Here is a 20,680-nt window from a genome sequence, read left to right as displayed (position 1 = left end):
ATACTCGCATCTTTAATATGACAAATGACGTTAAAAAAGAACTTGTGGTTAAAATATAAAAGTGGCTTGATGTATTCTTTTAACAACACAAGAATAGAGGATGCCTTGCCAATATTGGTTAATCTGATATATGGTCGAGCGTCACTGTGGTGTGTAAATATCGGCGAATATTCACGATGTTTTATGTCTGTGGTGGCTATGAAGGGGAAGAGGAAGAGGAGAAGAGGAGGGGGAAGAGGAAGAGCCACAGGAATGTTGTTTTGGAAGGGGATGAAAATGTTAATGGCAGCGATGGTGGTGATGGTAATGGGGATTCATGGTGTGCTGCAGAGATGGCAAAGTTTTCGTGGTGTTTATGATGGTGATAATATTTTTGCGGTCGTGTACTTGTAGGTGAAGGTGGTGGTACTGTACTGGTGGTAATAATGGCGCAGCGAGTGTGGCCTTCATAGTGTTTGCGGTGGAGGACAGACTCGTAGTGGTGGTGGAAGGTATAGTAATAGTGGTGGTGGTGGTGGTTTACAACATGGCGGGAAGAGAAGTTATATCCTCATACGAGGAAGGTGGTAAAAACTGGTGGCAGCGTTAGGATGAACATTAACGTAATCTCTGAAAATAATACAAAATTGAAGGGAAGAAATGAAAAAGATGAGGTGGAAAAGTAGAAATACGAATAACGTTAACTATTTATAGCTCATAGTACTCAGAATAATCTCAAATTACCTAAATAAGAAGAAATATTGCGCTAGGTGAATATACATAACGATATGACAAAAGCTGAGAAATGAAATGGAGAGGAAAACGAATTGTGGGGATACGCGGAAATCTAAATGTATGAGTCATAAAAATGAAAATTATTCTTGTTGGTCGTGAATACAATTGAAGGTGGTGGTAATAGTGATAGGGGGAGGAGAAAAGTGGAGGGATACGAAGAAAAACACTGGACTACAGGGGAAGAGAGTGATGGGAGAGAATTAATAGGATTGCAGTAGGAAGAAATGCATCGATTGAATAGTGGGGTGAAGGGGGCAGGAACATTACTAGGTGGAAGGGTGGATGCGAGAACCCATGAAGACGTAAAGGACGAAGGAATAATAAAGAAAATTAGAGGAATGGCACATGAATTAGTGTCAGGGATAATTTTACTTCCTTGAAAATAGAGTGGTTGGCTTGAATAGTAAATGGGGAATGAAGGGAAGCTAAAATAATAAAGGTGACTGGAGAATGAGAGCGTATAGACAAAGGAGACATGATTAAAGTTAGGTCAGGTGGTAGTGCGTCTGACTGTAATGCAAGGAGTACTGGGTTCGAATTCTGTTTACAGCTGGTATTTTTTTTCCGCTCTTAGGTTCTCCCAGTCTTAAAATGGCTACCAAATAAAGACATAGAAAGAAACTGGTCACCCTATTCCATATGTCAAGGCGCAGGGTGACGCTTCCAGCCTTATGTCAACGCTCAAGGCACCTGCTTATGTCTTCTTATTGAATTGGAGTAACTTATAGAACAGCATCGTTAGTAATGGTGTGTCGTGAGGGGAGCAGCCGGTGGTGGTGGTGGTGGTGGTGAAGGAACGTAGTGGTAATAACAACGGTAACAGTCTCAAGATTTGGATTTTCAAGAAACGTTCAGTGCTCAAAGAGTTTTATGTATAGTTTTTTTTTTTTTTTCTTTCCGTCGTTAGTTTTAAGTTTTTGTCTTGTCCTCTCTCTCTGTGCCATTGTGGTTTTGTTGTCTTTTTTTCACTTCTAAATATCAACTTTTGGATTTTCGGGGAAAGATTAATGTAAAGAATGATTTTTTTTGTAAATATTTCTCTCTCCGTCATTATTTCAAATTTTTGACATGTTGTTCAGGCAGCTTATCATTGCGGTTTTGTTCTCCTTTTTTTTCTACTGTTATTTTGCGCATAAGTACTTCCTGTTATTTTACTTTGCTGATGTGTTATCTTTTGCTTCAATTCTATTTATTTATTTTTTTTCGTTTACAAAAAAATTCTCTCCTCTCTCTCTCTCTCTCTCTCTCTCTCTCTCTCTCTCTCTCTCTCTCTCTCTCTCTCTCTCTCTCTCTCTCTCTCTCTCTCTCTCTCTCTCATGTAGCCCTCGACAATCATAAATCTATCATTACTCAAACTTTAATACACTAAACGTATTCACAAATCCACAAGTCCATCCACTAATCCTTTCCCCTTTCATTCAGACAGTAAACTAATATAGAAACTTAACATCACTCTTCAACTCACTTACTGACCCCTCATTTATCCAGTCACTCGCCTCACCGACTAAGGGAACAAGCGAAACAAAAAGAGCAAACAGTTAAATACAAATAACATGCAAACAAGAGAGATATCAAAGGGAATGAGGTTGCGACAGGCCTTTGAGACACAGCATAAACAAACTCCCTCAAACGATACTATGTAAATAAACTCAAACGCTGTGTCAAAAGAGGGCTCCGAATGTTAACGCGTCCGTGGCGTATTTTTTCTGTAAGCTTGACAGGAGGCGGAGAATAAACGGGAAAGAGACGGAGAGAGCCGGGAAGGGACGGGGAGAGGCGGGAATGGACGGGAAGAAACAGAAATGGACGGAGAGAGAAGCAGAGTGGACAGAGGAAAGAATAGCGTGGGAGAGGCAGGGAATGGTGTGGGAGGAGCAGGAATAAACGGAAAGAAGAGGGAGTGGACGGGGAGAGGAAGAAATGGATAGAGAGAGAAGAAAATGGACGGGGAGAGAAGGGAATGGACTGGGAAAGGAAGGAAGGGGAGGGATAAAGTAAGAAAGATATAGAAAATGGGAAAGATGAGGAAATATATCACTGAAGCGTAGGTCTCGAGGGGAGTGAGGAGGAGGAGGAGGAGGAGGAGGAGGAGGAGGAGGAGGAGGAAAATTTTGAAGAGGGAGGCAAATTTGTTAACAGCGGCAGGACGTGATGGCGGGGCGGCGCTCAGCTTGTTGTTCACAGAGGAAATCTTTCTCCTAAACGTTCTATGATTTTCCCCTTCTTAGTTTTCCCCTTGTATTTTTTATTTTCCCTTTGTATTTACGTTTTTTTTTTCATTTTCCCTTTGTATTTTATCATTATGTTTATTTTTTTCGTTTTTCTTTATATTCTATCTTGTATTTACGTTTCTTTTTTTTCTTTATTTACTCTTTCTTTTATATTTGTGTTTTATCATTTTCCCTTCCTATTTTGTTCTTGTGTTTACATTTAAAGAAAAAATTCCTTATATCCTTTGTTCTCCCTTTTTTCCCCCTTCTTTTCCTCTCTCTCTCTCTCCCATATTAGTTCCTGTCTTTCTTCTTTACCTCACCATTCCTCGCCTCCTCCTCCCTTCTCTCCCTCCCCTCCCCTCCGCCATTCCCTTTATCTCTCAGGGCAGAAAGGGAAGAGAATGTCAGGAAAGGTGATTGATGGTCTTGGTAAATTAACGTTGAAGCCAATTGTCAGTACATGTTTAACTTTTTAACCTTTATTTATTTATTTATTTATTTATTTATTTATTTTATTTTTTATTTTTTTTTGAGTTAGTGTATAACTGTCTATTTGATGTATTACTGGATAGCCATTGGTTGCATGAATGTTGGGCGATGTTTGACTGACTGACTGACTGACTGACTGAGTGATTAGCTGACTGCATTTTTGGTCAGTTTGAAAGGTGTGTGACTAATTAAGATCTAAAATGTGCGTGAAAACTACTCTAATTTGAAGAGGAGAAGGAGGAGAAGGAGGAGGAGGAGGAGGAGGAAAGCAGGGAGGATAAGAATATGAGTAAGAGGTGGAGGAGGAATTGATTGATATTGATTGCATTCTTGGAGTCAATTTAAATTATTCCTCACAAGTGTACATTTGTCATGATATTCACTCCGCTTACTTGCATTGATTTGCACTTCACCCACTCTCTCTCTCTCTCTCTCTCTCCCCCTCTCTCTCTCTCTCTCTCTCTCTCTCTCTCTCTCTCTCTCTCTCTCTCTCTCTCTCTCTTTATTCCTTGACAGTTTTTTATTTATTTGTTTTATGGGTTTCAGTTTTGCAATCTTTATTTTCTTCATTCAAATTTAATCATTATAAAAACTTGATTACTCACTAGGTACACAATATTTTAAGATCTTTTCTATACATAGTACTTCTAAAAAACTTGAATCTTTCTGCTTTAATTCCCACTCACTTCATTCATTCTTTTCTCGTCTCCCTTTCATCGCCACCATTCCTCACACACTCCTTTGTTCGTCTCTTCGTTACTCTATTTCAAAACTCTATATATTTTTTCTCTCATGGTTTCTTCTTTTGCATGGTTCCTTACCTTTCTTGTTCTCCTCGTCGCCTCCTTTCCTTCCCTCTGTTCCTTAAATACTACGTTTCATTTTTCTTTCTCTACTTTTTTACCATTTCTCTCTTCACATGATTCTATAGCTCCCTTTCTTCACGTCTTTATATCTCCTCTTTGCTTTCTACCTCCTTCTTTATTCAATATATTCTTCTTCTTCCTTTATGTTCCATCTTGCGTTTGCCTTTATTTTTACTTATCTTTTATATCCCTTTCTCTTTTTTTCCCTCTCGCCTTTCCTCTCCATCATTCCTTCTCTCTGTTCCGTCATTCCTCCTCCCCTCACCGTTCACGTTTTTCACTGTTTCTCTTTCCCTTCCATCACCTTTATCTTCCCTTGTTCTCTTATTTTTCCATCTCTCTCTCTCTCTCTCTCTCTCTCTCTCTCTCTCTCTCTCTCTCTCTCTCTCTCTCTCTCTCTCTCTCTCTCTCTCTCTCTCTCTCCTATTCCATTCTGTTCTCTCCTTTTTTTTCCTTTCTTTCGTTTCCCTTCATTTTCCGTCACTTACTTTCCCTTTCCTTTCCTTTCCTTCCCTTCTCTTTCCTTCTCCCTTCCTTCCCTTCGTTCTCCATCTTTCCCTTCCCTTTCTTTCCTTCAATCCCCAACCTTTCCTTCACATCTCCAGATATCTTTTCTTCCTTCGTTTTTACCTTCCCATTTCTCCGATACTTTCTTCCTCTGTCTCCTCTCCCTCCGACATTGCTGTTCAAACACGTCTCTCCTCACTTGTTCTCTTCTGATACCTTCTTCCCTCTAGTCTCTTCTCTCCCTCCCACGTTTTGTCCTGCGTCATTGTTCAGATATGATTTTCTTTCTTAAGGAGTCTCTGGTAGGTAATTTTGTTGGAGTTTATGTATGTAACGCAAGACCGATTTCAGTATTCCCAGGACGACTGTGAGGGGAGAGAGGAGGGAAGAGCTGGTGGATGTGGGGAAGGAAGGGGGAGAGCTGAGTGTTGGAGAGGAAGGGAGAGGAGGGGAGGAATGGTGGTACAGGGAGAGAAGATAATCGTTCACGTCGTATTTTCGTTTTTTTTTTTTTCGTCAGTTTTTCCTCGTGTTTTTTTTTTTCCTCTTCGTTCTCTCAACCTTCTTTCTCGTCCTCTGCCTCGTCCCTTCTTTTTTTCCTCCCTGCTTTCTTCCCAGTGAACTCTCAATCACTACCACCACCACATCCTCCTCCTCCTCCTCCTCCTCCTCACTTTCTTTTAACCCTTTCCTGAATACAGTACTCTTATCTTTTTTATACGTTTATTCCGTCTTTTTTTTCGTATACTCGGATATTTATTATTTGTTTCTTTCCCCTGTGTATATAAATAGCTTATATATCTATTTTTGGGGGTGGACGAGGTTTTTCATGCATTTTTCGTCCCCGTGAGGAAACAGTAATTTTCCCCCGCAGTGCTCCCGATGCACTCAGACTTGCTAAGAGTTTTGTGGGAGTCTGTGAGCGCGGAGGGCATCAAATATTTGGTTTTAATAATGGGAAGGAGGGAAGGATAGGGTGGAAGTCTGCCACGGTGGAAGGAAGGAGACTGGGTCATGACATTTCAAGAAGACGTGGAGTTTCATGCATGGAATACTTCACTCCACCTCCCTGACCTTCACCCCTTCCAGATCCGTGCGTCTTTCCCTCCCTGATTGTACGAAAGTTTGTTATTTGCATGAACGAAGAAATGTTATGAATACGTGTGTGTGTGAATGAGGGAATGGCTGGTATTTGCATGAGTGAAGGAAGGCTTGTAGATGTTTGTAGGAATGAAGCAATGTTGTATGCATGAAGGTAGGAATGCTCTCAGATGCTCTTACCTGCACGTATCTGGGAGTCTTATTGGCTGGGAGGAGCATTCGAACCCTTGTCCCTCACCTGCATTGCTTTGATTTTAGTGTTTTGTTGAGTGAGGAACGTTTTGGTGTGACTTGGAATAAACTTGAGAGAAATGGGTGAAAAATGGGGATAAATATTAAGGGAGGTCTTTGTTCTGTGGTGAAATACTGACGAGGATGCTTATGACGACTGATTATTTTTCAAACCACTAAATTAGGTATCTCTTTTGATTCCTTTATTCCAGATTTTATTTATTTATTTGTTTATTTATTTGTTTATTTTTAGGGAACGGCATTTTTTTTTTTTTGTATTTTCTTTTCGCTCTGAGTCTGTCTCCATACACGCACAAAACAAGGAAGAAAAAAAGAAATTACATATAAAGATGGAAGGAATCTCGTTGAGGTTTGCAGAGGTATGGTAACAGTGATAGAATATCCTTAAGATTATGAAAAGAGGGAGTTTAATAAAGCAATATCTACACATTTTTTGTAATTTCTCACTTCCTATGTCTTCCTGTCTACAAATTGAATTAAAGAAAGAAAGAAAAAAGAAACTAGATCAAGTTCTTTCTCAATAATCGGTATTTACAGTCTCTTATCAGTGCTTGGCCAGGGAAAGAAGTGAACCCTCTTGCGCTGTATTTGATTAAAACAGGTGCTCGATTTCAGAATCATGTTACCTGAGAACTTAATTGATTGGAGCTTGTGTTTTATGCTTCTTCTTTCGGAGATTCGCAATATCTGGGCTTATTCTTTCCACGTCTTTTCCTTTCTTTTTCGTGTATCTTCTTTTTGTGTAGTATTGAAACTCTTCCCTCACTTGTAGTCCAGTTTATGAAATATAACACTTTCTTCAACTTCGTACTCCCCTGTAGATCCACAATAACTGCATTTTTGTTATCTTTTAATTTTATCAGGTGTATTTTCATGTATGGTTACTCTCATTTATAGCATTCATAGTATTCACGTACTTGTAGTCCTGAATAAAATATAAATTAATAATAAAACGGGAAAAGCTTAAAACTGAACACTCCACAACAAGTGCAATGAGTGGAGTTACCTAATGGGGAGGGAGGAAGACAATGCTTATAGAATATTACATCAGAATGTTACATCAGGCTTACTAAACGACGAGCTAGTTAAAAATACACGCGACGTAAGCACTGAGGAGGGAGGAGATAAAGACGGACACACACAACGGGCCCTTGAAACTCAGTACTTAAACACGAGTCTTAGTTCCCTTATTCAGACACTCTTTGCTTTCTCACCACAATTTTCAAAGGCCATAGAGGTTCTTAGCTGTTCGACTCTTGACCAGCAGGGGCACAGGAAACGCAGGTAACAGTGCAGGTGTTTATTCACAGAAGGTGTGAACAGAAGGCTGGAGGTAGGTGATCTCCCGGCGCCAGGCCGCGCACTTCAACTTAACACTTATGACTGAAGCCTAGCTCGTTCACTCATACACGTCTCGCTCATTCACTCGTTCACACAACTAGCTAACAACCACACACCTCCCCCGAGACATAAGGAAGATTCCTTATCTTTGTTATGGCTACCGTAACACATGAAACAAAGTTACAATGATTGAAGTACAGGAAACACGGTACATATACACAAAACAAACACAGCGTACAATGAACACGTACGACTAATCGTAGGTGCTACGGTGCCACCGCACCTGCAGTCGTCTCGGCTCCCTACGCTGTCGGCTGCTTCGACGCTCTGGTTGCTCTCGGCCACGGTGTACCCCGTTACCCTGATGCTCCGGGCTGCCGGGATGGTGGTGTTCCTCGTGACCCTGATGCTGAAGCGCTGCACCGCCATGAGCGGTGTGCTGCTCGACAGGAAGGGGAGCAAGAGGTCTGTGTGGGCGTAGGTGTCTTCTATTACGCCACATCACGCGACCGCTGCCCATCTTGATGAGGTAGTCTCTCCTTCGCCCAACAGCCACGATGACACCCAGGCGATCCCAGAGGCCTGTCGTGTGATCTTGAACGTCGACGTGGCCACCGAGGTGCAGGAGAGGAAGAGTACGGGCGGACGCGTCGTGGCGAAGTTTCGCTTTCTTCCTCAGTCGCTCTGCCTTGGCGTCGCACTCATCAGCAGCGCGCTGCCACTGCTGAGCGTATGAGCGATGATGAGCCGGGACACAGGACCTCATAGGATGACCGAAGAGGACTTGTGCTGGTGATCGCCCTTCCGCCCTCGGAGTGTTGCGCAGTTCCAGCAACCCGCGAGCGAACGCATCCTCGTCCAGGTGTCCCTGCTGTGTGGTCGTGAGGATCAGCTTCTTCACGGACTTGACCGCTGCCTCGGCGTGACCATTGGAGCGTGGATAATGAGGTGAAGATACACGATGCTCCACCCCCCATCGAGCCAGGAAGCGCCGTACCGATGAAGAAGTGAACTGCGGTCCACCGTCAGTCCTCAGGAGAACAGGCACGCCCGTGTCGGCGAACACACCCCGAAGGACACGAACGAGCTGATCAGCCGATGCTGGACGTGAGCATGCAGACACGTGAGGCCACCCAGACAAGCGATCTACATACACGAGGTATGTACGGCCTGCTGCGTGGAAGTAGTCTGCAGAAACTGACTCAAACACCCTGCTGGGTGTGTCCGTGTCCTGCCAGAGAGGTTCGTTGGCTTGGCTTGGTAGGAGTGGACGGCATAGTGAGCATCCAGAAACGACGTTCTCAACGTCTCTGTCCATACCAGGCCAGTACACCGTTTGTCGGGCCCGTCGCTTGGTGCGCTCCATCCCCTGATGACTGTCATGGAGTCGCTCTAGTGTTTCTCGGCGGAGGCTGTGAGGAATAAGAAGCCTCGGCCCGTAAACCACCAGGTCGTCGTCTACGGCCAGCAGACTGCGCACCGGCCAGTACGTACGCAAGCGGTGATCGAGGTCGTGGCAATGATCAGGGAAGCCCTCGATGATGACGTTCTTGAGCAAGCAGTACTCCCCGTCTCTTGCTGCTGCGGCACGTACCATTTCCACAGTCTGATCCTGGAGTGGTGCTAAGCGGACGCCGTCCTCATTGGTGGCAGATAACGCTGAGATGACCGCTGAGTGGAGAGGGTCGAGGTCACCAGAAGTAGCAGCATCCTCTTCCTCCACTGGGTCCTGTACTGGAGCACGTGAGAGGGCGTCGGGCACACAGTGTGTCGATCCCTTTTGCCAGCTTGCTGTGAAAGAATACTGAGCAAGCTTCTCCCTCATGCGCTGCAGCCGCAGGTTCTCTATTTCTCCCAACAACTTGCTATTGAGGAGAGGTATCAGCGGGCGGTGGTCGAGCACTAGATCGAAGTGAGGGAGTCCTTTCAGGTAGGTGCCACATTTCCTGACTGCCCAGACGATTGCAGCCATTTCCAACTCTATTACTGCATAGCGGCTCTCTGTGTCTGTAACAAATCTTGACCCGCATTGCACCATCTTCCACTGGTCACTGTGCTTCTGCAGGAGAACGAATCCAAATCCGTGCATCCTTGAGGCGTCAGTCTGTAGCATCGTTGGTAATGATGGGTCGAAGTATGCCAAGACAGGTGGGCTGACGAGACACTGTTTCACCTTCTCAAACGCCTCTTCATGGTTAGGAGACCAGCACCAACTGTTCTTCGGGCGTAAGAGATCTCTGAGGGGTTGTGCAGCTGCAGCCACAGCAGGAGAAAAGCTTCCAAGCTGGTTTGTAAGACCCATGAATGATCGTAAGTCGGTGATGTGCTGTGGTCGTGGGAAGTCAGAGATTGCCTTAACTTTCTTTGAGTCTGTCGTGTAGCCTTGTCCAGAAACAGAGTAACCACAGTAATCTACCACTCTTTCCGCGAATGTAAACTTCTGTGGGTTGAGAGTGATGCCGTGCTGGTCACACCGCCGCACAATCTGAATGACATGGGCTAAGTGCGCACTGTAGGTGGAGTCATAGGCCAGGATGTCGTCCACGATCTTGATGGTGTTAGGTATGTCGCCGAGAGCTTGGTCTCCTCGACGGTTATACTCGTCTCCAGACGAGACGAGACCCATAACCGCTCGCCGAAACTTGTACCGACCCCAAGGTGTTATGAAGCAGGTTAAATCCTGGTCTTCTTCTCTAATGGGGACTTGAAAATACCCCATCTTGGCATCAAGAGTGGTGAACCAAACTGCTCCGGTCCCGATCGAGGCGATGGCGTCATGAGGTGAGCGCACTGGATACACGGGCCTCTTCACGTAACGGTTGAGTCGTGTCAGGTCAACACACAGCCTTACACCAGATGTCTTTTTTGGGACAGGCACGATGGGGTGGCACCATGCCGTAGGGTAGTCCACACTCTCGATGATTCCCTTGTTAAGCAGCTCTTCCAACTGGCTCTTAATTTCTTCACGCCAATTGTAAGGGATTGTACGAGATGCTGTTACGGCGAAGGGTCGAGCGTCGTCTGTCAACTCGATGGCCATGGATCCACCAGCCATTGCACGTAAACCTTCCTTTGCTTCGAAGACGCTGGGAAAGGCCTTGATCACAGCAGCAGCGTGCCCCGCACGCTGCTGTGGCGTTGGGTCGTAGGAATGAGGCCAGCTGATCACTTCTGTGGGCGTAGATAGAGGTGGCTGCGAGGCGGTCGGGTACTTGATGGAGCTGTTGCCGGTGTGCTGTTCTTCCCTGCGTAGCGGTCGGATTTGAGCCGGAAAATCTTCGGGGAGGATTCCGAGAGCGATGGAATCGTACCAGCTAAGCAGCGCCCCCTTCACCTCCTTCACCACGCTCACAACAGTCTCAGCTTCCCTGTCGCCCAGTTGCAAGTGCGACGAGAAAGTTCCTACACAGGTGAGGGGGTGATTACCGGCAGCATAAAGTCCATCACCATCAGCGGGCGCCAAGCTGGAGGGCGGGATTCCAAGGAGTGTTGCCGTGTCGAGGCCAATAACGGTCGTTTCGGCCCCAGAGTCAGGAGTCCACGTAATCTTGTCTCTTCCAGCGGGATGTGTGGCGGTAATGAGCACCTGGGGCGCAGGTCGTGCCGTCACCGTCTTTGTGTATACGCCTGATAAGAGCTGGTATACACTGGCACTGGCTCCCCGCCTCGGGCCTGCACCGCGATGAGGAGAGACAGTTGAGGAACTCCTCGAAGCTCCTCGTCGTTTCCTCACTGTCTGCTGACATACACTCGCAAAATGCCCTCTTTTCCCGCAGTTACGACACACTTTATCTATTGCCTGGCATCCCCTTTTGTCACTGCGACAATCTTTGCCACAACGATAACAGCCCGTGGGGCTTGAGCCCCCGAAACTGCCCTTCCTGTAGTTCGAGACAGCGTTCACACCATGGCTCGAAGAGTGAGAGCCGCCCCTTAGTACTGCACTACACTGGTTAGCGCTCTCTGATGCTCTGCAAATATCTATGGCGTTTTCAAGGGTGAGTTTCTTGTTTTCCAGCATGCGTTTCAGAGCCACTTCGTCTCGTGTCCCAACGACAATTCTGTCACGCAGCTGATGGTTTATGCACTGGTCGCAAAAGTCACAGAAATTGGCGATTTCCTTTACAGCACATAAAAAGTCGTCAAAACCTTCTTGCGTTTCTTGCACGCGGGAGTAGAAGTCTCTTCTATCCATGATGATGTTGCGCTGGCTTCGCAGGTACTCACACATTGCATCGAGGATGGTTCTTAACTCCGCGTCTCTCGGTAAGCTTATCCCGTAGCGAAGTGTACGGGTCCACTCGTCGTCTAGGACAGCAGCGAGTGCCGCCCTCTGCTCAGCCAGGGAGAGACAGTCTATCCTGGCGAGGGTTACGTATCCTTCAAACTTATGGCGCCACGTGTCGAACTCACGTAAAGATGCTGACGCCGTTAAGTGAGGAATGATGGTGGCGGACGTCGGGAACCTCGCGCCCTGGGTAGACGTGCTGCGGGCTGTGGTTTCGCCTTCATTGCTCGCCGTGGTGCGACTGGGAGCTTGTGTCCCCACTCTCTCCAGCAGCTGGGTTAAACGCTCCTCGCGAGCCTGACTCTGCTCCGACTGTCGCGCTAGCAGGGCAGCCAGCGCCTCCAACTGCTTCTCCATTCTGCGCCGTACCCACTGCAGCCTTGTCCTGATCCTACTCACTGCGCCATGTTCGACTCTTGACCAGCAGGGGCACAGGAAACGCAGGTAACAGTGCAGGTGTTTATTCACAGAAGGTGTGAACAGAAGGCTGGAGGTAGGTGATCTCCCGGCGCCAGGCCGCGCACTTCAACTTAACACTTATGACTGAAGCCTAGCTCGTTCACTCATACACGTCTCGCTCATTCACTCGTTCACACAACTAGCTAACAACCACACATTAGCTAGGTTCTTAAAAGTGTTTCTCCTGTTAATAATGCAGAAATATTGTTAAGCCTTTTCTAAAATCATAAAAAACACTTAAAAATCCGTGTACCTTAAAAACGCCCGCATTCGGAAACACTCTCTCATCCCGACAGTATCCGAAGGCCACAGAGATGACTAGCCATTATGAGTGTTTCCCCTATGAATAGCGTAAAAAAACTTATTAATCCGTCACTAGAACCGTAAAAACACTTAAAAAAAAAAACTATATAACCTCAACTAGACGCTTTTCAATGCAGTGGAAGTGCGGTGCGGAAGTCTTACAGAATACAGACCTGAGGAAGGAACTTGTGGTCAGGCAGCGATGCATTACAACACTATATCAAGCTAGACAAAATCCTCCCCCAAACACCACACTCAGCGGGATTAACGTAATATCATGAAGGGTCGGAAGTGGCGTTCTGGCCTGTGTGTGCCCCGGTGGAGAGGTTGTGGGGCTGCAGGGCTGAGGCGCGTCTGTTACCTGAATGCATTGTTAATAGGGGCGTGCACTATCTCCCGCGGCGATCTGGCTTGGCTTTCCACTGTTGCTTTCTCTTTACACTCTTGGGCATCTCTCTCTCTCTCTCTCTCTCTCTCTCTCTCTCTCTCGTTCTCGTTCTCGTCTTTCCTTTCCTTGCTTCCTTTTCTTTTGGTTTCCTTTCCCTTTATTCTTATCAATTTCTAGATGTCTCTGCTCTCTCTCTCTCTCTCTCTCTCTCTCTCTCTCTCTCTCTCTCTCTCTCTCTCTCTCTCTCTCTCTCTCTCTCTCATGTGTGTGTGAGGGAGTTTGTGTGTGTGTGTGTGTGTGTGTATGGTGGAACTGTTATTGTTGTTGTTGTTGTTGTTTTTATTATTGTTGTGTTCCGGTGGTGGCCGTGACCCGCCCCGCAGCGCCTGATGTCACCCACCAAATCCCAGGCGGCCCGAGGCGTTATCAGGCAGCGTCAGGCGGCCACCACCACCATCACCACCACCACCACCACCGCCACCCTCCATTTGGGAAAGATGAGACTAAAGAAGAATACTCATAGATTCAAATTTTGCTCATCTCACCTTTCTCCTTTCTTACTCTCTTCGTTAATGATCTCTCCTTGTTCGTCTTTCCTCCAAATGTAGTGTTTTCCTCCATTCTTATTTGTACCTTCAGATATTTTCATTTAACAATTTTTTTTCTTTCATTATAGCAAAACCACCATCTGACATTCTCTCCTCCTCCTCCTCCTCCTCTTCCTCCTCCTATCATCATCATCATCATCACATTCTCATCACTTCTACACGGACCGATGAAGCAACACACACATAATTAGGCATAATATGTACGTTTTTATTGTGTGTGTGTGTGTGTGTGTGTGTGTGTGTGTGTGGCCTCAAGTGTTTTCCTGTGTTTCTTGTACACCTGCAATTATTAGTGTTCATTCCAGCGGCGCTGATGATTTTACTACCTGTTGGAAGTTTGCGCAGGTGGGTTTGAGAGAGAGAGAGAGAGAGAGAGAGAGAGAGAGAGAGAGAGAGAGAGTCATTCACCGCCAGCCAACTCACTCACCACACTCCCCAGACTACATCTCCCCCTCTCCTCTCTCCCCCTCTCCTCTCTCCCCCTCTCCTCTCTCCCCTCACCTCTCTCCTCTTTCCCTCTACCCCCTCCCTCACACTTGGGAGTCAACTGCTATTGTCACTAGTTCACTGGCATCTGTGTTTGGCTGGCGAGTCTCTGGAGAGGAGGAGGAGAAGGAAGAGGAGGAGGAGTAGGAGGAGGAGGGGTAAGTGAGTACTTGTAGAAGGAATAGTTGTAATAGTAGTAGTAGGAAGAGGAGGATGAATTAAATTATTTGGCTGTGGAGGAAAAGTAATGTATAGGAAAGAGAAGCGTAAGAGGAAGATTGAGAAGTGTAAGGGGTGTGGGTGTTTGGTGAAGGGAACACGGGGGGGTGGGTGCAGAGATTGAGGCAGGAATAGTGGATGCATGATTTGTGGTTATGGTGATGGAAGCTGGGAAACTTAGGAGAGTGGGAAATATTAGACGGAGAGTTTTAGGAAGGAATAAAAACAGTTTGGTTTATGGCAGGAATATGAGAAGGGTTGAGGCGAATGGATGGAAGTAAATGAGATGGAAGAGCTAAGCGGAGGTGGATGGATGTGAAAGGGTTGATTGAGAAATAAACCGTTGAGGAGATGTGGCTCAGTAAAAGATTGATAAAGGAAGGGAAGATGAAAAAGAGGTAGAATGAGATATATAAGAACTGAGAGAGGAAATGGACGCGAAAAATTACGATAGAGCCTTGAGAAGAAAGTTGAGGTTATTAGGAGGAAAAACTGTGTAGGAGGGGAAATGAATACAAGCTCATAAAATTAACGCAGGGAAGATAGATAGGAAATAAATATAGGAACAGGGAGATGAAGAAGAGATAAATGTTAATGAAGATATTGGTAGAAGAAAGATTTACCTGGAAAACTTGATGAAAAAAAGCACACAAATAAAAACATGTATGGAAATATTGATGGGTAAAAATGAGATAAACGAAGCAAAAATATGTAGAAAATTTGATGATTAAAAATAAGCTAAAGACATAATGTGCTTAATTTGATGGGAAAGTGAGATAGACATGTGGAAATTTCAATGAGTAATGTAGACAAACAAACAAACACGTGCAGTGAGGCTGGTGAAGGGGAGTCACTGCATTATGCATTCGCTGACCCTGCGCGTCACGGCCCACCTCCTGATGGTGCGTGGCCACCTGGCGAGGGAGGGACGCTGCTGGGCCTCCACGCGTGTCACTAGTAATTACTAGCGAGAGAGAGAAAAAGAGAGAGAGAGAGAGAGAGAGAGAGAGAGAGAGAGAGAGAGAGAGAGAGAGAGAGAGAGAGAGAGAGAGAGAGAGGGAGGGAGAGAGGGAGAGAGAGAGAGAGTGTGTTCTTTTTTGGCTGAATAGCTAATTGTATTGACTGATAGCATATATCTTACTCATCATTGCTTGCAGGTTAGTTCTCTCTCTCTCTCTCTCTCTCTCTCTCTCTCTCTCTCTCTCTCTCTCTCTCTCTCTCTCTCTCTCTCTCTCTCTCCTCTCCTCTCCTCTCCTCTCCTCTCCTCTCCTCTCCTCTCCTCTCTCTCTCTCTCTCTCTCTCTCTCTCTCTCTCTCTCTGCTCGGGTGACTGTCTATCTCTATTCCTGGACGGCTGACTGACTGCCTCACTAACATCCGGGGAGGGGATTGAGAGGCAGCTGGCTTACTGACTGTGACAAACGGCTTGCTGACAGATGAAGCTGCTCCCTCTCACTTGGGTATTGCTGACTGGCTGCACTTGGCTGACGTCACTGTGTGGGTGTGGGTGTCTTGACTGAGTGACTGTGGCTTTGCTTGCTGGTGTATTGTGGCTGTGGTTCGTGGCTTAATGGGAGAGAGGCTGCCTGTGTTAGTTGTGTAATATCTCGAATGTAACGTGAAAAGTGGGCAAATTAAGTCTTGATTTCATACTGGGCACGTTGATCCGTCCAATTAAGGGAAGGCCGGCCATTTGTGACTGCTTAGGAGTGAAGTGTAATTGCGCACCTGCCACGTGGTAATTACAGGTAAGGAAATAATCTGACGTTAATATTATAATTGAGAGAAGCTGGTCTTGTATGTGTCGTTTTTCATTTTAATGGTTGCGCTTGTGTTCATGAGGTCTAATTGGTGGTGGTTTATGATCAGGACACGAGGCGGCACGCTTTATTGAATCAAGAGTGGGGAGAGGGAGGGAGTGAGGGGAGAGAGAGAGAGAGGGAGGCTTTTATGCTCCCGCTTAATGATGCAGGAGTGTATTGTAGCTACACTGCCTCGCCTCCTGCTTGTTTGGGGTCCTGGTTCTTCCTGTTTCCTTTGTTGTGCTTCTCTCATAAATGCCTCGTTGCCTATCTGGTGCAAAGACTCGTATGTTGTAGCTGTAGGTGCTTAAATTTAACCTTGCCTTTTTTGTCTTGTCTTATGTTATCTTATTTCTTTTGGTCTCCTTTGTGTTATGTGGTACGAGGTTTCTATTTGATTTTCTTTGTTTTATAAGTGATTTTTAATTTTTTTTTATTCCGACGCCAAAGTTTTAATGAGTCAGTTTCATAAATATTTCGTGATCTGTTGTTATGTATCCTTTTTTTTTCACTCATGTCTTTCCTTCATTTAATTTTTTTCAGTGCCTTTCTCCAATTTTGTGTCAGTTTTTTGTTTTTGTTTCTCATTCTTGTCCTCTTTCCATTCATTATTTGCACGTTTTCCACCGTTTTCGTGCTGTTCTCATTATTTTCTGACATTTTCCCTAATTCACCTCATTTCGCGGCATTTTAATCTTCTCATCTCTGTCCTGCTTTTTCATAATTTTATCATCATTTTTCACCTTCACAACTCCTCCTCCTCCTCCTCCTCCTCCTCCTCCTCCTCCTCCTCCTCCGCGGCGCCAATTAAGTCTCTCCTTTTGCTGGATTTTCTTGCCACGCATTTAATAAAGCGTCGAAGAGCACCTTGGAGGATGACGTCTCTAGCAGCCTCAAGATTCTCCATGTCTCTTATCCTCCTCCTCCTCCTCCTCCTCGTGGAATGTAATTAATTAGAATCTCTCCGTTGCTTCTTATTCACTTTTCGCTTTCACGGCTTAAATATAATCTTGGCATTAATATTAGTATAGATATTAGATGCTGTTCTTTTTTTTTTTTCCCTGCGTTTCCTCTTCCTCATTAGTCCAGACAGTTAATGGCTTCTTGCTTCCCTTTCGCTGTTTCTCTGGCTATACATTTATTTACTATTTATTAAAAGGTAAATCTGGTTTCATGATGTAGTGTTTTGATAAATTTAATAATACTAAGTGACATTTGATTTTCGTTTATTTATTCATTTATTTTAGTTATTTTATTTCCTGCTTCTCCCTTACTATCTATCTGGCTTCTCATTTCTTCGTTATTTACTCATTACAAGTAAAATCTGACGTATCATATATATATATATATATATATTTTTTTTTTTTTCGGAATTATCAAGAGCGAATGATAAAACTTATTCCTATTTATTTATTTATCTATTTATTGATGACTTTTTTAGTTACCTGTACTCGTGTCTTGCCTGCTAATTAGTCTCATGCAACCTACTCCACCTGAGGGTTCTTGTCCTGCCGCAGAAATCTCACAAAGTAATATCTGGTGTGGTTCTGCTTTTTGGTACGTTTTTTTTTTCTTTTTTTTTCTATTCACATGCATTATTTTCTTTTCTATTCCTGTTTTTTTTTTCTCTGTTTTTTGTTCTGTACGCAAGCTCTGTTTTTAATTTGTATCCTTTTTTTTTTCTATTCGTGTATGTTTCTATTTTCTATTCGTATCTACTTTTTCCTATTTGCATGTTTTTTTTTTTCTATTTGTACTTGTTTTTGTTCTTCTCTTCGTATGTGGTCAGTAATTATAACATTTTAGAGTAATTGGCCAGTCGTCCCTTGGCAAGACACCTCCCCCTTGATTGGCTGACAGGCTGATACTCCCTTTGTATTGGCTGGCTTGGCAGGAAGGGAGGAATGTGATTGGCCCATCTGTGACTGATTCCTGTTTGACCAAAGAGAGGATGGGTCATTAGAGAGAGAGAGAGAGAGAGAGAGAGAGAGAGAGAGGAGAGAGAGAGAGAGAGAGAGAGAGAGAGAGAGAGAGAGAGAGACCGACGGATAAACAGACATACCGATAGACAGACAGACAGACAGACAGACAGACAGACAGACAGACAGGCAGACAGACAAAATTACCCATTATTAACTCAACGTGCTCGCCACAAACTGAAACTCTCAGACAAAAACAAGAAAAAAAACACTGAAAATCACAAGAAAAGTAAGGAAAAATACAGATTTCAACCCTTTTTCATTTTTTGTCCCTGACGGAGGGCCGAGGGACAGACGTGACTCGGCCTGCGGGGAGGTGGACAGTGACATCATGTGAGGACTGCACTGGACACCGCTTCCTTCTCAGTGATTGGCCAAGGAGGATGACACCTTAACTTTCATTGGCTGGCGGAGGGTGGAACTTATTACTGATTGGACAAGAAAGGATAGACATGATAGAGATTACTTGGCTGAGAATTGGCAAGGGATGGAGTTAATTTGCTGGTTAGCTGGTAAGGGAAGACTGTGATCGGTTGGTTAATTCTGGAAAACACTTGAGTATTGGTTGATTAATTCGAAAAAAAAAAAAATCGAAGAAGGGTTACTTATTTTGGGAAACAACTCTGTGATTGGTTGGTTTGGTTGTAAGAATGTCGCTGAGTGGACGGCAGTTAGGGACGATTATAACGTGATTGGTGTGTTTTTTGTGGCGTGTTATATGGTAGATTTTTTTCTCTTACCTTTTTTCTCTTTTTTCCTTTTTCCTTTTTTTTTTTTACTATTATTATCATGGAAGTAGTTTTGTCACGCAGCAACGATTTTATGGGAACAGTGCAGCGAGTGATGACACCCGCTTCCTCTGATTGCTTAAGAGCTTTTTCCGTCGTGTTTCTGATTGGTTAGAGCTCTGAGTCCTTGGCGGTGATTGGCTGTTGAGTTATGACGTACGTGGTGCTCATTGGCTCTCTGGAAATGGTCTGGGGTTCTCTCATTGGCTGCCTATTTGGTGTATTTGATGTCAGTACTTTTATATATTTATCTTCCCTGCTATCTGGTCATTTATCTCTGGTTATTTATTGCAGACATTTAACATGGTAATAGCTGCGGGTATATTTTCAGTTTGATGTGTTATTTAAATTCATCAAGTCACTTTCATATCCACATTAGTCCATATTAGTTCATATCACATTGGTCCATCCACCCGGTCATATAGATTCAGTCCCTTCATTCATTCACTAACTCATTCCAGTGCACATTCATTCATTAAATTCATTAGTCTATTGCTATCGTCCACGTTTATTTGCCTATATATATCATGTGTTTTTTATTAGGTTTTTATTTACTTTCCTTTTTTAACCCACTACTTACTCTCTCTTTCATTTTGTTCTTTCTCTGACATGTCCTTTTTTTTTTCTCTCGTCTCCCTAACTGTACAGATGAGAGATGCTATCCTTGGCGTTTCATTTACCCTTTTTTTTTTCACTCTCCTTATCATTCACCACTTGCCCTGTTTTTTTTTTTTTTTTCTTTCCTATCCTTCCTTTCACTTACTCTCCTTTCCCTAACACCTCCTCTTCGCCTTCCTGTGTAGATTGATGTGTGGTGATTGTGTTTTTTTTCCTTTACTTGTCTTTCACGTGTTAATTTTTTTTTACTAGTTTTCTGTACGTCACTCTCCCTTTCCTCTCCTCCATACACTGTCCCAAATGTCCCTTCTTTTTCTTTGCGTGTAGAGTGACGACTGGTGTGTCTCTTTCACTATTTTTTTACAGTTTCATGTTTTTATAGCTGCTCCTTATACGTTGCTCTTCTTCTTCTCTTCCTCCTCCTCGTCTTCCATAGATTTCTTTCCATAACGTTGATTTTACGACTGACTTCATATGCAGTGACGAGTGATGGTATATTTTTTTTTCAGTTTTGTAATTCAATATCGGTTTCTCCTTCATCTTTTCCCTCCTCTCCACTCTCCCTCCTTTCTACATTCTGTCACCTTTTTCTCCCCTTCTCTCCCTAACATACGTCCCTCCTTACACGTAGTTTCTCCCCATCTTCTCTCCCTTACAAATCTTCCCCTAACGTCCTTTTCCTTCCTCTCCCGCGCAGGGTGACGAGTGATGTTGGTTGCCAATGTTCCTGAACCCGTGGTATGGCGGCGGGGGGCAGCAGCCGGGTGTGGTGGGCACGAGTGGCCCGGGGGGAGTGGGTGAGCCCCTCCACCTTATCCACCACCATTTCCTGGATCGTCTGCAGGCAAGACTTCGACTCGGCTGGACCGTTCATTCCACCCGCGAGGGACGGCTCTTCTATTGCAAGTGAGTACCTGAGTCCTTCTTTTTTCTTTCCTTCATTTTCCTCGGTAGCTGATTTTTTACTTGATTTATTGGAGGTCGATGCCCAGATGTTTTTTTTTATGGATCTCTTTGATTTTTTTTTCGGTTTTACAGCATAATTTTACTTTTTCTGTTTTTTTTTTTTTTTTGTGTGTGTGATTGGATTTTTATTTATGTGTCCGAGGTATTTGTTTCCTCAGGATGTATTTCTTCTCTTTTCCTTAGTTGTTTTATCTTTTATCCATCTTTACTGTAGTCCGTGTTGGTAAATGACTG

The 20,680-nt window shown here is 44.4% G+C and overlaps 1 long non-coding RNA gene across 1 annotated transcript in view; it reads left to right on the top strand.

The window, feature by feature from the left end:
* Positions 1-20,386, top strand: part of LOC135109840 (uncharacterized) — a 110,006-nt gene extending 89,620 nt beyond the window's left edge. Inside the window, exon 3 of the long non-coding RNA XR_010272932.1 lies at positions 20,178-20,386. This is a non-coding gene — a long non-coding RNA (uncharacterized LOC135109840). The remainder of the gene's footprint in view (positions 1-20,177) is intronic.
* Positions 20,387-20,680: the final 294 nt, after the last annotated feature.

This window comes from Scylla paramamosain, chromosome 19 (genome assembly GCF_035594125.1).
Source record: "Scylla paramamosain isolate STU-SP2022 chromosome 19, ASM3559412v1, whole genome shotgun sequence".
Classification (NCBI taxonomy): domain Eukaryota; kingdom Metazoa; phylum Arthropoda; class Malacostraca; order Decapoda; family Portunidae; genus Scylla; species Scylla paramamosain.
The sequence above is the reverse complement of the archived record's forward strand: the minus strand, read 5'-3'. Positions and strand labels throughout refer to the sequence as shown.